This window comes from Clytia hemisphaerica, unplaced genomic scaffold, assembly GCF_902728285.1.
Source record: "Clytia hemisphaerica strain Z4C2 unplaced genomic scaffold, Clytia hemisphaerica genome assembly, whole genome shotgun sequence".
Lineage (NCBI taxonomy): Eukaryota > Metazoa > Cnidaria > Hydrozoa > Leptothecata > Clytiidae > Clytia > Clytia hemisphaerica.
Window position 1 is genome coordinate 912,168 of NW_027103414.1, and position 15,554 is coordinate 927,721.

Genomic DNA, 15,554 nt, shown 5'->3' on the forward strand with positions numbered 1-15,554 from the left:
AACATCCAGTAGTATTGTCTTTTGGCCACCAACATCCAGTAGGATTGCCTTTTGGTGACCAACATCCAGTAGCATTGTCTTTTGGTGACCGACATCCAGTAGGATTGCCTTTTGGTAAGAAAAGCCTAATTTATGCATTCCCCTTCAATGACCACATCCTTCAAATCATCAACACACCATGCAACCTTTTTTTATGAATATTTTTTACACCTTTTATGTTTTATATCACCAATCAGCTTTCCACAACTTTTAATCATTTTTATATCCCACCCACAGATATCATATATAAAATACTACAGGTGGTCTTACCTTTCCCAGGTCATGGCAGGTGAAGCAAAATAAAGCGTTATTTGTTATGAAAGTTGACCTTGTTTTCACTTTTGATACTACCGCTACTTCAAAAATTTCATAGCTCGCGCAAGCAAAAATTGTGACGTTATTAAACTAAAGATGGCGCATCATTTTGCTTCAGTTAGGGACGGAGAAGCTACATCTGGTATTTTATATAATTTATCTGTGACTCTGCCCTACAAATGGCATATTATTCTCAATCTATTTGCATCCGAATAAAATTTGTCAAAGGAGAATTCTCGTGTGAGTTAAAAACAACAAACTTTAAACTAGATTTACACTATGTTGCTTTTGGTTTCGTCTCCAATCCTTTAATGAATTCTGGTGAGTTTTAGCCCTTTTAACCCTAATTGTGTAATGTATTATAAAGTTTTACTGGAGAAAAGTATCAGTATTTTTTTCAGAAATTATTTTACGTTTATTTTTCTGTAAATTATTTTTCTATAACCTCTTAAAATTCTGTAGTAATTTTATTGTTTTTATTTTATTTTTTAATTTTGGTATTTAGTTGGTATTCTGGAATTTTCTGTTTTATCTTTTTCTGTTTCTTTTCTAAAACCTAAAACTTAACAAGATTTTGGATATATTCGACTCTCTCCAATTCGATTCTTCAAAATTATTTCAGCGAGCGAGCAAAGGATTTGTTATAAAATTTAATGCAAAGAGTCACATTGAAAGCATTTATGAGAAAGGAAGTATATATCGTAATATCTCTCGCTTTTTGTATTAAAATTTTTTTTTTTGTTACCAAAATTTTCTGTTGTTTTTGTATTGCCGAATATTTTTAAAGTTTTTGTTTTAGCACTTGTCATAATTAGTAAATAACTTATCACGTGTTATTTGGACTATTTTTCTGTTTTTTATACAACATTTTGTGAATAACAATTTATGCTATTTTTACATTATTGCTTTCTTTGTTTTGTTTTCATGTTTGTGTATTACTTTTATTGTGTAGTATAAATTTGTACTGTAGAGATTTCATATTTGGGGCATTTTCTTATACCCGCCTTCTTTTACTGAGTTTCCTCGCCTATTCAACCTTTTTGGCAATTTAGTGTCTTGAAACCATTGAAATTTGCTTCAACTTTCTAACTCAAATAATTTGATTAACTTCGAATTTCATACTTTTTTAACGCGAGGATTGATTGATTGATTGATTGATTGATTGATTGATTGATTGATTGATTGATTGATTGATTGATTGATTGATTGATTGATTGATTGATTGATTGATTGATTGATTGATTGATTGATTGATTGATTGATGATTGATTGATTGATTGATTGATTGATTGATTGATTGATTGAGTTGGTTGGTCAATCTTAGCTCAATTATAACATTACAGTATTTTAACAAATGTTCTTTTATTTTATTGATGTTTGTTAATAACCAACAATGTGCTTTTTTAACGCAAATTTTTGTTGTTTTTGTAACTAGCATCACTCTAAGGCTTATTATTTTGCACTCGTCAGCAAAAAGAAAAAGAGAAATTAAGGATAGATTTGTTGTCTTGTATTTTTTGAACCACGACGCCCTGCCTGGATTACTCTATTTTTAAGAGTCACTCAGCAAAACTTTGTTCGAACTTTTGGAATATTTTCATAAGTATAAATATACCTTTTCATAAATTACGTCACGAACATTACTTGCCTCGTTTTGAAGTTATTGCCATGGTGATTAACTCCCAGCGGATTTTATTAGAACTACTTTCTATAAAACTAGCAGTTAGCTGAAGCTATAAATGCCCCGAAACCGCCGGAGTTAAACATTTATTGCCAGCCATTATAATTTGATAAGTAACATTTAGTTACGACGATAAAAGCTTTTTAAAACAACATTATGTTCTAAAGTTGAAATTAGATGTAAAGTCCTTTTCTTGGCTGTCATCCTTAAAGTCCGGCAGTAGGACGTGACAACTGAGGAGTATATTCTGACTCAACCTCAAGATTACTTTGGAATAATTAGGTTTGAGAAGAACGTTTCACAATATACGCAATCAGGGTAAACTTAGGTAGGATTTGTAGGACAAATTTTTCTGGAAAATAAACATTTCTTTTTTGGCCCAGCGCGGTTAGCGTAAGGGCCTTTCATTTGCACTGTGCCCGCTGTAAGTAACTCGCATGGTAGACGGAGCTCGTTTCATTATTTGAGGAAAACAAAGATTACAGGCTAATCATCAATTCTTTGCCGCGGAAAGTCATGTGATATACTTTTCAACCAATCATTATGGTTTAACTCACTAAAAGAATTTATTCAGCGATAAGACAATGTTAATCTTTAGTAAGTGTGATCTAATTCTGCTCAAACTTTATGGAACTAATGGATTCTGTCTTGATTACATCTTTGACGTTTGACTGCTTCACACACACGTTTTTTTACCAGTTGTAGCTATCCATATCATTATTGATGCTGAAAGTAGTTTTTCCTGCTGATCCTGTGGGTATTTATTACAAATAGTGCAAATACAAACATCCACATCATTTGGTGCTGACTGTAGTTTCTTGCTCAATCGCGAATAGGACCCTGCCGACGCACCGGACTGTCCGGTGTATTTGTCCGGTGGCAAAAAGTATCCTTTCGCTACACCGGATGCAATAAGTCCGGTGTTGCAAACAGGGAATTTTGAACGCCGGACATTTATGAAACAAAAAATTAAGAAACACCGGACGCACCGGACTGGTCACGTCGGGTGTTTTGATTGTCCGGTGGGAAAAATATCCTTCTCCGACACCGGACATCCGACTTCCTTAAGTCCGGTGTAGAAATTGTCCGGTGGTAAAAAAAATTCTCATTTTACACCGGACTTTCGCGTGTCCGGTGTTCGTTAAGTCCGGTGCGTCGGCAGGGTCCTTCGCGAATCTGCTCCCTGCTATCATCATATACCATATACATTTCTTTCAAAAGGTAATTAATTAAATCATTGAGACATTTTTTTAATATAGGCGACTATCAAAAATATGTTCTGTTTGTGTCAGCCGACCGACCAAGAAATTGGCAGACAAAGATTCCAAGTCTGACAAGTCGGAAAATTGTTGCAATTTTTCATCGAGCGAGCGAATAAATACTAAAAACTATACTTTGAAATCACCTAATTTACTACGGTCATCCTCTACATCATTTACGGTCCAGTTACAACAATCACACCACCATCTTCAAGACTTCGCTGGTCGCAAATGAATAATAAAGAAATGGTGGCTTCAAATTGAAATTGAAACCGTGCACACCAGTAAGGGGCCGTCGACAAACGACTTTCCTTTTTTTTAACGGCCTGAGGCCGTTAAGGTTCAGACCCCCTCCCCCCCAACGTCTTAGCGGCCAAGAAAATTCTCCAAAAGTAAATACTTTCACTGGTCCATGGCCGCCATGTTCCTTCGATTCGTAATCCTCAAAGTTCTTCTTTTCGCACGGAAAAAACATGTGGTTTTGAGCCGTGACCTTTCAATTTTGAAACTCCAAGCCCCGCAGCAAGTCAGGGCGGGATGGGTGGAGCAAGGAGTCAACTGAGGCGGAGGGAAAAATTGCCGACTTTCGTCACGTGACCGGTCATTTTTCTCGTCGAAGCATTAATTGGTGACCGGGAATAAGGTGAATGTTGTGTGGTTGCTTTGGTCTTAGCTTTCTTCACATGTTTCTACTTTTTGGACTGATGAAATTTGTAAGTGAGACTTTCCTTTTTTTTAAACTTTTTTAACGGCATTGCAGTGACCCCCTCCCACCCCTTACGGCCAGAAGCCGTTAAAAAAAAGGAAATGCGTTTGTCGACGGCCCCTAAACTGGAATACAAATACCATTTTAGAAAAATGGACGGTTTCCACATCCATACAAATCTTTCGCCCGCGGGCACTGCTTGGGGCCATCCATATAGTACGTACGCAGTGAAGGGGGAGAGGGGGTTTAGCAAAAGCGTACATCTATTGTTTAAATGACATCATTTCTATTGTTCTCTGCGTACAAGGGAGGAGGGGTATCAAATTTTTGGAAAATCTTTGCGTACGTACGTACTATATGGACGGCCCCCTTACTACCGTGAGTGGTCCTAAATCCGACAGCCCTGCCTAACTCTGACCCCCCAAATAACTGCTATGAAAAAAAATTCTATGGTTACAAAGATTCCCTCTCCAAGTTGAACAATAAACTATATTGCAAGAACTCATGAAACAAAACATCTAACAAGATGACTAAAATGTCAAGATGTCAATTAATGTGATAAAAAAAGTGTGAGTTGTAATAATAATTACCTCTATTTATTCTGAATCCGTTGCTCGTGTTTAAAACATTAACAATTTTGTAATAAAAAATTATGTTTTGTATAAGAAGCAATTAATGTTTTGATTCAATTAGTTCAATGTATCAAATTTTTCAGGTTAATTGATACTTTGGTATCTTCGTGCGTCACAGCGAAAGGTTTGTTTTTATTTTAGTTTGTATCTTTGAAAGACCCCATCGGATTTAGGCAGGGCTGTCGGATTTAGGACCACTCACGGTATTTAAGCAAGTTTGAGAGCTTACAGAAACCAGTCCTTCGTTTCACTCTGTATGTAATCATGAAAATAAAAACAATAACAAAATGACACTCTTGTGCGCTCGTAAAAAAAGTAATGGCTGTGATTTTGACGCGAACGGAACATATTTTCGATTGCCGCCATACACCGAAACAATATATTTGGAATGGCTAACAAATAATAGTGTCTATTAAATAGACTGTGCAGCTCCCTTTTAATGTTGTTGCTTGGAGAACATAGCAATGTCGGTCGGACCCCTCCACACCTTTTCCAGTTTTCTGGATTTTTTTTCTGCGTTGTCTTTGCACTCCATCGCTTTTTAAAAGGGAGGTAAACAAACCCAATTTTGCTTGCTTTTCCTTAGGGAAGAGTGGTTTTTGGCCTTTTTGGCCTTTTTCTCAACTTCTATTGGATGGAATTTTTGAAAACTTCAGTATGCTTTTACTACCAGTCAGCAATGCTCAAAGAAAAAATAACAATTTTTACGTTTGCTCTGAAAATAGTTTGTCTTACTTTAGTGTGTGGTTAAAATGACACAGTCTGAGACTAGATGGCATAATGTTTAATCTATTTCTGGTTTAAAACAATGTGTAGTAATATGTATTAAAAAAACCAGATGACCCCTTTTAGCGCTCCCTAAGCGCTGCACCTATAGATTTTTTTTCAAAATAACGCACACCTAAATCCGAGCAAAAGCGGCGCTTATTAGAAAATCAAGAAAAATAAAGCCACCTTGTTATTAGGACATAAAAAAATGAAAAACACATGTTTTTTACTCATATTTACTTTCATCAATTCGTTTAACAAACGATTAAATTTTTCTACTGAAACATAATCTTATAAAATATATTCCATTTTTTTCTAGTGCTCACTCGAATATTACTGACAAGAAAGAAATCCATCTTGATTCCAATTCCTTTACAGGAGTTGAATGTTTTTTTACTGCAAGTTGTAATTTAATTGGAGGGGAGTCGAGTAAATTTTTAAATTGAAGAAATTTTTTGTGTATTCAATTTCGTGTGGTTGACAGACACCCAAAACCACAAAAATTTCTTCCCTCTGATCAAAAACAAAAATGGACGGGGTCTTTCTTTTATTTACTGTAATAATTAAAAACTTAAATTGCATTTTAGGGCTGCTAAAATAATTTGAATTTTGTTTTCTCTTTCCGATTTTGATTAAATGTGGATGGGGGGCTCCATTATAAATTAACTTGTGATGAAAAAAAATTTACACCCCCTCCTATCTCGCTCTCTCTCTCTCAAAAGGACAAGGACATGAAAAAAAAATAGGCTCATTAAGTATAAAAGTCACTGAAAAATTATTCCCCTGCCTTTTTAGGGGCTTATAATCTTATCGAGTTATAAATATCGAGTTAGTCTCGAATTATGAAGCGACGCATGCTTCGATTATGACTATTCCAAACTCAATGAATCTGTTTATGAAATAAGTATCGAGTTATTTAACATTTCCAATAAAATAAAGTTACCGAGTACATAACTTGATAGTTAGTGTTTAAATAAGTCCCGAGTACACAACTCGATTTTCTTAACCGATGATAAAACTCCCCTTTTAGGAGAGAAGCATTCATAAGAAATTGACGTGTTTTATATTTTCTTTTTCGTTTTGGAATCAACGCCGAAACCACCGAGCTTCGGTGGAGTGTATACATACTAAACAGCCAAACAGCCAAATCTTACTAAACTTAGCTTACTAAACTTACTAACTCAATCAGCTTACTCGGTTACAATACCGTTTTTAAAATTCATTGAAGTTTCCTGGGAGTTTCCTGTGTCATTTTTTTTGTTCTTCCCTTCGCAAAGTAATCTTTAGGCGAAAAATCATGATATCGATCGAAGCTTATCGTAGTTCGATCGGCAACTTTAATGGAACTAGGCAATTTGACCTTCGTTCAATATATCGAGGTTTTAAGGTTGGCTCGTCACTTCCCAGTAAAGGGCTTTCTAGACTTCTTAAACCCTTCCCTTTTTTTAATAGAATCTTTTTAAAGTAAAAGAAAGTAGATCAGGGTTTTCGAATACCTTAAAGGAAGAAATTTTGGCGGAAAGAAAATTTGGCGGATTTGGCGGATTTGACTGAAATCCGCCAAAATTTCTTTTTTCCGCCATCCGCCAAATTAAATTCCCGCCAAATTAAACATTTTGAAAATATGATCTCTTTAAGTTGTTTTGCTATTTTTTTCGCTGTTTTGACGCCATCTTAAGGTAATTTTAAACGACCGCTAAATTAAATTCCCGCAAATTTAGTTTTTTCGTCCATCCGCCAATAAATTCCCTCTGAAAAATTTTTTGGCCCATCCCCAAATTTTTCCTTTAAGGTAGTGTTTTCAAAATTCGAAATAAACGCTGAAATATGAAATGAAGGTGCGTTTTAGCTCCGAACCAGGTAGAAGAATGTGCATGGTAAAATCATTTTTTATAAAAAGGCTTTTAAGCGAGATGTTTTTCAGGTTGCACTTAACGGAGGAACAGAGATTAATTTTTGTAGACGTTTATTTTTTTCAAGGAGATAAAAAGAGCATTACTAATATAACTGGAATAATTACAAAATACTAATAACTGTAAAATGAAAGATCTATGTTCTACAAATAAAATATTTTTTAAAAAAAAAACTCTATAGCTCATTACAATAAACATTGCCTTACATTCTTATTAAAAAACGTACCTATTGGAAACACCTGAAAACACGGAATTTGACCCATGTGCTGTTATTTCTATTAAAAAACAATATCTGAAATACTACAGATTATTCAGTGCCATCTACAAAACCTCTATAGAAGGGAGGCTGCGTACCAGAAATATACATTTTAACAATATAAATATGAAAAACTATGTTCGAGAGGCCTTGAAGTGTCACGGGAATAGGCCACTTGATGTCAGATTAATATTGTACATTCGATACAATGAAAGACGTCTTATGCTGGGCCGTAATGCCGCCAGGCTACTTGTTGTTGTTTTAAGACTGAGTGTATTAGAAGAGTGGAAAATTAGAAGGAATTTCAAGATCAAGTGAGGGTGTAGCCTTGAGGCGCTTTCAGAGACACATAGCTGTCAACTCTCCCGCATTGCGCGGGAGACTCCCGCATTTCTCGACGCGCGTTTAAACCCTTTATCTAAATCGGAATATTACGGAATTATTTGAAAAGTCATTGTCTAAATTCGCCCGATTTTTCGATCCCGATTTCCCAATAATAATATCCTGATTTCCCGAATTAGAAAGAATCGAATATCACATTTTTATTCCTAATTTCCCGATTCCCTGATTTTTTTCCTGACTGTTTTTTGAATCTGTTTCTACCGCATTCTAGACGCTTCAGGTTGACAGCTATGCACACTGCATATATTAAGTTATTTGATATAATAGAGGCCACTAGTGCGTCTACTCAAATCTATTGTGGTTTGTTGTTTCGGACGTTATTTAATGAGAGAATGATAGTCATAGGTGAAATTTTGCAGTGAATATTAGGCTTTCGCCAAAGTTCAGAGCGCTTTGATTAAAAGAGTTGTTAGCTTTAAGTGAAAATATGCAAAAAAACCATCCACCCGTTTGAATCTCATAAAGTTGATGCAAGCTTTCATAGCGAAAAGTTGTTTCATTTAAATCATCAATATAGATCCATTCGTTATTATCTAATACAGCACATGAAAAGTGGTTTCCTTTATGTCTAACAAGAACCCTCAAGGCATAGTTTTGATCATTTAAGACCAAATTCTTATCATATTTTATCTCATTATCACCTCCAAATTCTACAAGGTAGATTTTAGGAGTAACAAATGACACTAATGCTGTATCTCTAGAAATATTTTCACACCTGCACATTATTGATTTATCAATCGTAATTGGGCTTAAAAGGTTTTGCCATTTATTAAAGTCATCTAAAAGACGCAAGTTTAATTCTGAAACGTAATTTAAAAATGTACTACATTGACGTACCAATTCTTCACCACAGTTAGAGCATGAATCCCTCTAATCTGTAACGTGTCTCAAATAAATCTTTCTCCTGGACTGAAGATTACAAACAGTCTGTCCTGAAAAATTTGAGAAAACTCTGCATTGGCATCACGATTTTCAAAAGTGTACAGTTTGTAATTAAAAATCCCAAACAGGTTGGCGAATGACAGATAAATTTTCCTCATTTTCTCTATCGTCTGTAATGTCTGAAATTTAAAATGATACTGTAAGACCTCAAAGAATCTGTTAACAAATCAAAAAATAAGCTCTGTGTCTCAATTTTGGCAACATAAGAGCCAAACGTAGAATATGCTACTTCCAAAAACGAATCTACTGCACACGTATACACTGATTCTTGCCGTCTACATGAATTCATAAAATGTAGGCTCTATTACCTCTATATTATTGTACATGTAATCATTCTGATCTATGTGTCCTTCTACTAAACCTTCGACTATATTTCTGAGAAATTCCTTCATAAGAAGGCTGATCAATATTTCCTGAAATTTCCTTCATAAGAAGGCTGAAACATTTTCAAGCATGTTACTATCAAATCTTTGACATTTTCAAGATTTTAGATATACCCTCTGTTTTCTTGATTCTTGACTGTGAACTGTCCAAATGATTCGGGATAGCTCGGAAATACCTTCTGTAGGGTTAGTATATATAGTAGTTATTCGACGCCGCAAAGTAAAGTAAGCCGCACGCGTGAACATTTTGAAACCACGGCGGCCCGCCTGAGAAAAAACAACATCAACATCTGAATTTTTTGGCGAGCAAATCCTACGTGAAGCAACAAAAGCCCTTTCGGGCAAAAATCATTTAAGCTCAAGGACATAATCACCACGGAAATGTTTGAATACGAGGAAGAGATGTTCGTGCGTAATTCATGAAAAGTCTATTGTTCTATTCATCTATTTAGGGCAAAATCAAGAAATTTTACAAACTCGTTCCCAGGGCGGCTAATTCTCACTTTTTTAAAATTATGATAGTCATGAGGAAATTATGATGTCAATTGACATTAAAAATATAATCGGAAAAAATAACTCGGGAATTCCAGTCCCCCTTGTCAAGAGCCCGGGGGGGGGGACTCTTCAGGCAAATTGGGTAGAGAACGTGCGTGGTCGGGTCCTTTTTAGGCTCTGTAGATATCTTGATCTGATAGGGTCGACTTTTTGTAATTTTTGACAACTTTCAGGGTGAAGATTAAAAAAAAATTCAATTTTTCGTCTACCTTTTCTGCCTTTTTTATGTTTAGAATTGTGGCCACTTTTAGGGTGAAATGAAATTATTTTATTTGACAGGGTCCAAATTTGCCAAAACTCATATCTGACAAGTCATTTTTCAAACTCCAGCGGACGTCCCCGTGGCCGTCAACGTAGTGCGCGCCCCCCCCCCGGGGGGGGGGTCAAAATTTTGTACACCGCCGGTTTAAATTTCACTTTTTCTTCACGCCCACACGCATATCAAACAGCTTTTGGTCTGTGCTGGCCCCTCAAAAACAATAAATATGGCGGCAATTCCAAAAACCAAGCACGTTTTCCAAAATTTTTGAAAGGTGTTTTTACAGTAGACTGGGCAGACAGAAGATAGGTAATGATCATTAAGGAAAATTGGGGTTTCAGTGATCATGGTAAATTTTCGTTATTATAATTATTTAGCATACTAGCAGAGCGTGGTGGGGCGACATGGAAAAAAAGCTGTTCCATCCATCCAGCAAGGACCTTTTTTTAAACACTATTCCAGGCATAGTCTTCCTGGAAATTTGATATTTGGCCAATAGTTTCGAAAATCTTCCCCAAAACCAAATTTTAGTTTTCAAGTATCTTATCTTAACCCTAGAAAATTTGGTCTGTCGCAGTTATTATAGGGTTTTCGCCTTCCTTCGCCATTCCTTACGCCATCCATCAGTTAGTCACACTAGGAACTCAGGCTTTAGAAAAAACAACATCAGTCATCTACAGGATACATTTCAACAACAGGATGAGATTACCTGAACAAGTTCGCAAGACAATAATAATTAAAAAAAGTTGGAAACAACAATAAAACTGCAGCAGCAAAATCAACCAACTAAAATTTGTCATTCAATTCCGAGACACGTTCGATTTTTAAGGCCTTGTTTATACGCTAAAGTAAAACAATTACGCAATGTAAATGGGTATTTATAAAAAGAGTCAAATTGAACAATAACAAGCTATAGGTAGATTTGGAGGAGAATCTCCTTCTTGATAAATAATATTTTAACTATTCCCATTGACCCATTACAAAGTTCCTTGGTCTGTCCAAAGGTTTCTAGTCAACATTACTCTTGCACCGATGCTTAAAAATACCTTAGGTTCTAAATCCACCCATGTCGTCTGAAGAAAGTTTAGCTGATTCTTTATTACTGTGTCTTGCATTAATTTGTGCCACTGGGACATTTAAGCTCATCAATGCTTCATGGTTATCGGAAGCAACTTTCTCATTTGAAAAAGATAATTTCACAAAGTCTTTTAAATTTAAATTATTAGTCAAATTGGCAGGTGTCCTAGATAAGAACATCTGCCAATCTTCCTCAGTTGAATCACCGTTTCTTAATCTCAATAAGGCAGCTTTGAATTTTACCTGCTCAAAATCATCACCTTTAGATCTTTCATTTACTGTCAGCTTTATCACAGTCGTAAACCTTCTATACATGCAAAAAACCCAATGTACCAATTTCACTTCTAGGTTTCTTATGATACAATACTTCATCTCCAACAGGGGGTAATTGAGCAATGTCTCCTACCAAGATTATAGATATTCCACCAAAAGCTTTGTCTGATTCACCTGTTCCTTGTCTACACCGTTTATCTATCCATCCTAGCATATTTTGACCAACAACAGAATACTCATCAATAATCATATATCTAATTCCACTGAGTCTTTCTTGTAGTCGTAAGAGTGCAGGACCCTTCAAATCGTTTCGGTTTTTTCCTCTTATTGGAAGATTCAATAAAGAATGCAAAAGTCTTACCATTAATATTAAATGCAGCTATTCCAAAGTAGGCTGATACAATACATTTCTCTTTCAGTAAAGCTCTAATGTTATTAATTAAGTAACTTTTTCCACTCCCTGCTAAACCCGGTAATCATCATGAATAGCTGATCTCTCTGATTCATATCATGATCTAATAATATATCAAATGCTTTTCTTTGCGACTCATTAAGGGAGTCTACTTTTAGTTCAAACACTTGTTCAACTGGGTTCTCAGACATTTCGGCTTTTCTTTTGTCAAGCCAAGAAACCATATTTCCAATCTGCTCTTCAGTGTAATTATTTCTACAAGACTGCCAATATTCTAAATCGTTATGAGATGGCTCATCTTGATTAATTTCGTTGTTATTTCGCACATAAATCAGCTAAGTGCATCCATTCTTCACGTTCCCCTTCAACATTCTCTTCAAACTCATCAGTTTCTGACCTTTCAAAATATAATTCAGCATTATTAAATTCTCTTCTCCAATTAGGGACAACACTTTGACCTAAATCAGTTTGCAAAAAACTCATTCCATTTTTGGCAAAACATATCAGTATCATTCTCACTTAAACCATCCCAAGCATCACTAATCCTGGTCCTCCATGGTTTGTATTTTAGCAGTTGGTATTTGCAAATACATAAAAATTAGGTCCTTTTGGATCAAATGATGGTGTTGGGAAGGCTCTAACAATAACTGGCTTCTTACGTTTTTCAAAACATCTTTTTGCACTGAATAGTTTGAAACAAATTGCATAAAATTGCTATCTAAAAACGAATGCATCCACATCCTTCAAGGTTTAGCCCTGTTAGCATAATTATCAACAGTTGAAGCTTCAGTAAGGACATCCTCATTATTGATTTCAACCTTTCGAGATCCGTCAACCGAAACATTAACAACTTGAAAAGATGAACTGACCAGTTTTAATGATAATATATGGTGCATTACCTCTTGTATACTAAAATCTCTTTCCCCGACAGCTCTAATCATTAATTTCTGAATAACAGATCTCATTTTGTTCAGTTCCTTTTAAATTCTCAACAACAGAAACAAAAGCGTCTCGAGCAACATCTGATATTTTTTCTGCCTTTGAGGCATACTTAGCAAGATATTCTAAACATGCATTGTAATCTATAATTGGTTGTATATCGCAATTAGCTCTCCATGATTGCAATTGCAATCTCTGATGCCTGTTTACTCTTGAGTCGTTTCTTTTTAATACAATTTTTGGTCTGTACTGCTTACCATATTTCTTTGAATTCAATTCTTCAAATTCAATATAAGTTTCATTGCAATCCTCAAAAGGAAAATTGAATCTACAATATTGTTCATCATCATTCTTTTTACGTAAGCAATAGGCTGTACTGCACTTAGTATGCCTCTGAACACTATTTACTAAATTTGCATAATCATTGTCAAGCTCATTTTCATGAATGTCTTCAACTTTTTTTTTGCATGGGTGCACTTTCGGTTTTACCCAGCCTTCTTCAGGAGTACAGGGGTTACAAGCTGTCACAATAGAATCAACATATTCAGTAACTTCCCTTTCTGCTGCTTTTCCTTCATTGACTTTAGTTTCAAGCTCAACTCTGACATTATCCTCAAATTCAGAATCTAGTAATTCTTTCTCAGCTATATGTCCTTCTAAAGCCTTTTGAGTAAGAGAGCACAATCCTGGGTCATTTTTAAGTTTTGCTACCCCATGACAGTGGATAGAGCCTCTCATAACAGCATATTCAAATCTGTACCAGTGCCATTCAGCACCTAAGGTCTCATAAAGCCAAAGTTTAACAAAGTTTTCAACTCTGACAGTAAAAAACCAGTCTATCAAATGAGGATTATTAATAATATTTTCTCGCAATGTATCACTTGAGCTATCATTATCATTTGAAAATAATGCATGATATTCTGGCCAATGGAATTCAGCACATGACAGAGTCCAAAAAATTGTTGGAGAACCAACCTGACTAATTGTAGCTTTTAATTCTTCTTTAGCCTGATTCCAGTACGCATTTGTACCTGTTACATTCTTCGCATATCTCATTAGCTTTTTCATGATTGTAGCATGACTACCTTCTCTAACCATATCCTGTAATTCATTAATTGTCAAATTAGCTTCTCCTGGATTTTGCTTCAAGTAAAAACTTCCTTGTCCCAACAGACGTCTACGATAAAGCATATTGTAAGCCCAAAACCCAAATCGAGGATGGGCTGCAAATCTGTATACCCATTTCCCATCTATCATTTCAGCAAATTTTATCAAATGTTTAATCTTTTCAGAAAAAGATTCTGTATCACTTTTAGCAATAGACCTTCTGATGCTTGAATTGGTTGGATCTCCTTTACCATCTGGGAAAAGTGTTGGAAAAGCTAAAGTAGCCAAATACTCTGTAGTGAACTCATTTAAAGGCTCGTTGCCTATCTTAACAGATTCTGGATTCAAAATTGAATCATTAATTATATCTTTTTCTTTCTTAGTTTTTACTTTAATTGGAATAAAACTCCCCATTTCAGTATTGCAATCATAAGTTTTTTCTTCACTATCCTCAGAATTTGGACCAAAATCAGGAAGAATTCCCTCATTATCTAAATCATCATCTTCAACCTCTTCTTGATTGAAGTCTACATTCAATGGCATTTGCAAATAATCATCTTCAGGCAATTTATCAAATCTACTTCTATCAATAGTCACATTTTGGTACCTTGGGTTATTTGGTTCCCCCATACTATTCTTTCCGGTTAGCCACACTAATGCATCAAGAACTTTTTGTCTCCGCACTCTTAGGTCTCTTGATCTGTTATCTTTCCCATCAATTTTAAAAACGATAACTGGTATATCACTGGGATATCTTGGCAAAACATTAGCAATGTGCTGAACATCATGCGGTAAAGTTAGAACATGTCCTTTATAAGCTTTTTGCCCTCCATTTGGCTTAGTATAAACTTGAATAATAGGAAATGCTCTAGCAATAAGCATTTCTTCAACCTGTGTTAAACCTTGCAGTTCCAGTGGAACTTTACTTGGAATCATATCATTTTCAATACTAAATTTCTTTGGCCGAGTTTTATCTCTTTTACATCGTACGCATTCATAATTACTTTTATCATTTGGAGTCTTACAAAGTGGCCAGCCTTCCTTACAAGTGTTGCACTGAAAAGTAGTCATTTCTAATTTTTTGTGAAATTGATCACCCAAAAAGTCGCCATTCTTTTCTGTATTTTGCCTTTTTTTAGCATGATTACGTTCACGCTGCTGAGCCTTTATTTTCTCTTTATTCTTCTCATAATATTCTTTTTGTTTCTCATAATATTCTTTTTGTTTCTCATAATATTCTTTTTGTTTCTCTTTACGCAAATCTTTTGTTTTATCATGATTACGTTCACGCTGCTGAGCCTTTATTTTTTCTTTATTCTTCTCATAATATTCTTTTTATTTTTCTTTACGCAAATCTTTTGTTTTATCATGATTACGCTCACGTTGAGCCTTTATTCTATCTTTATTCTTCTCATAATATTCTTTTTGTTTTTCTTTACGCAAATCTTTAGTTTTGGCGAAATATTCCTGACGCTTTTGTTTTTGCAAATCTTTTGTTTTGGCTAAATATTCCTTACGCTTGTCTTTTGTCTTTTCATAATAGTTTTTTTTATCCTCACAGTTGTTTTTGTAATAATTCTTCCTTTTCAAATTAATATGTTCCTTATTATTTGCATAATATCTTTTATCGATCTCA

General features: G+C 35.1%; 1 pseudogene; it reads right to left on the reverse strand.

Moving 5' to 3' along the window:
* Window positions 1-12,615: 12,615 nt before the first annotated feature.
* LOC136797454 (uncharacterized) lies at window positions 12,616-14,989 on the reverse strand (annotated as a pseudogene).
* Window positions 14,990-15,554: the final 565 nt, after the last annotated feature.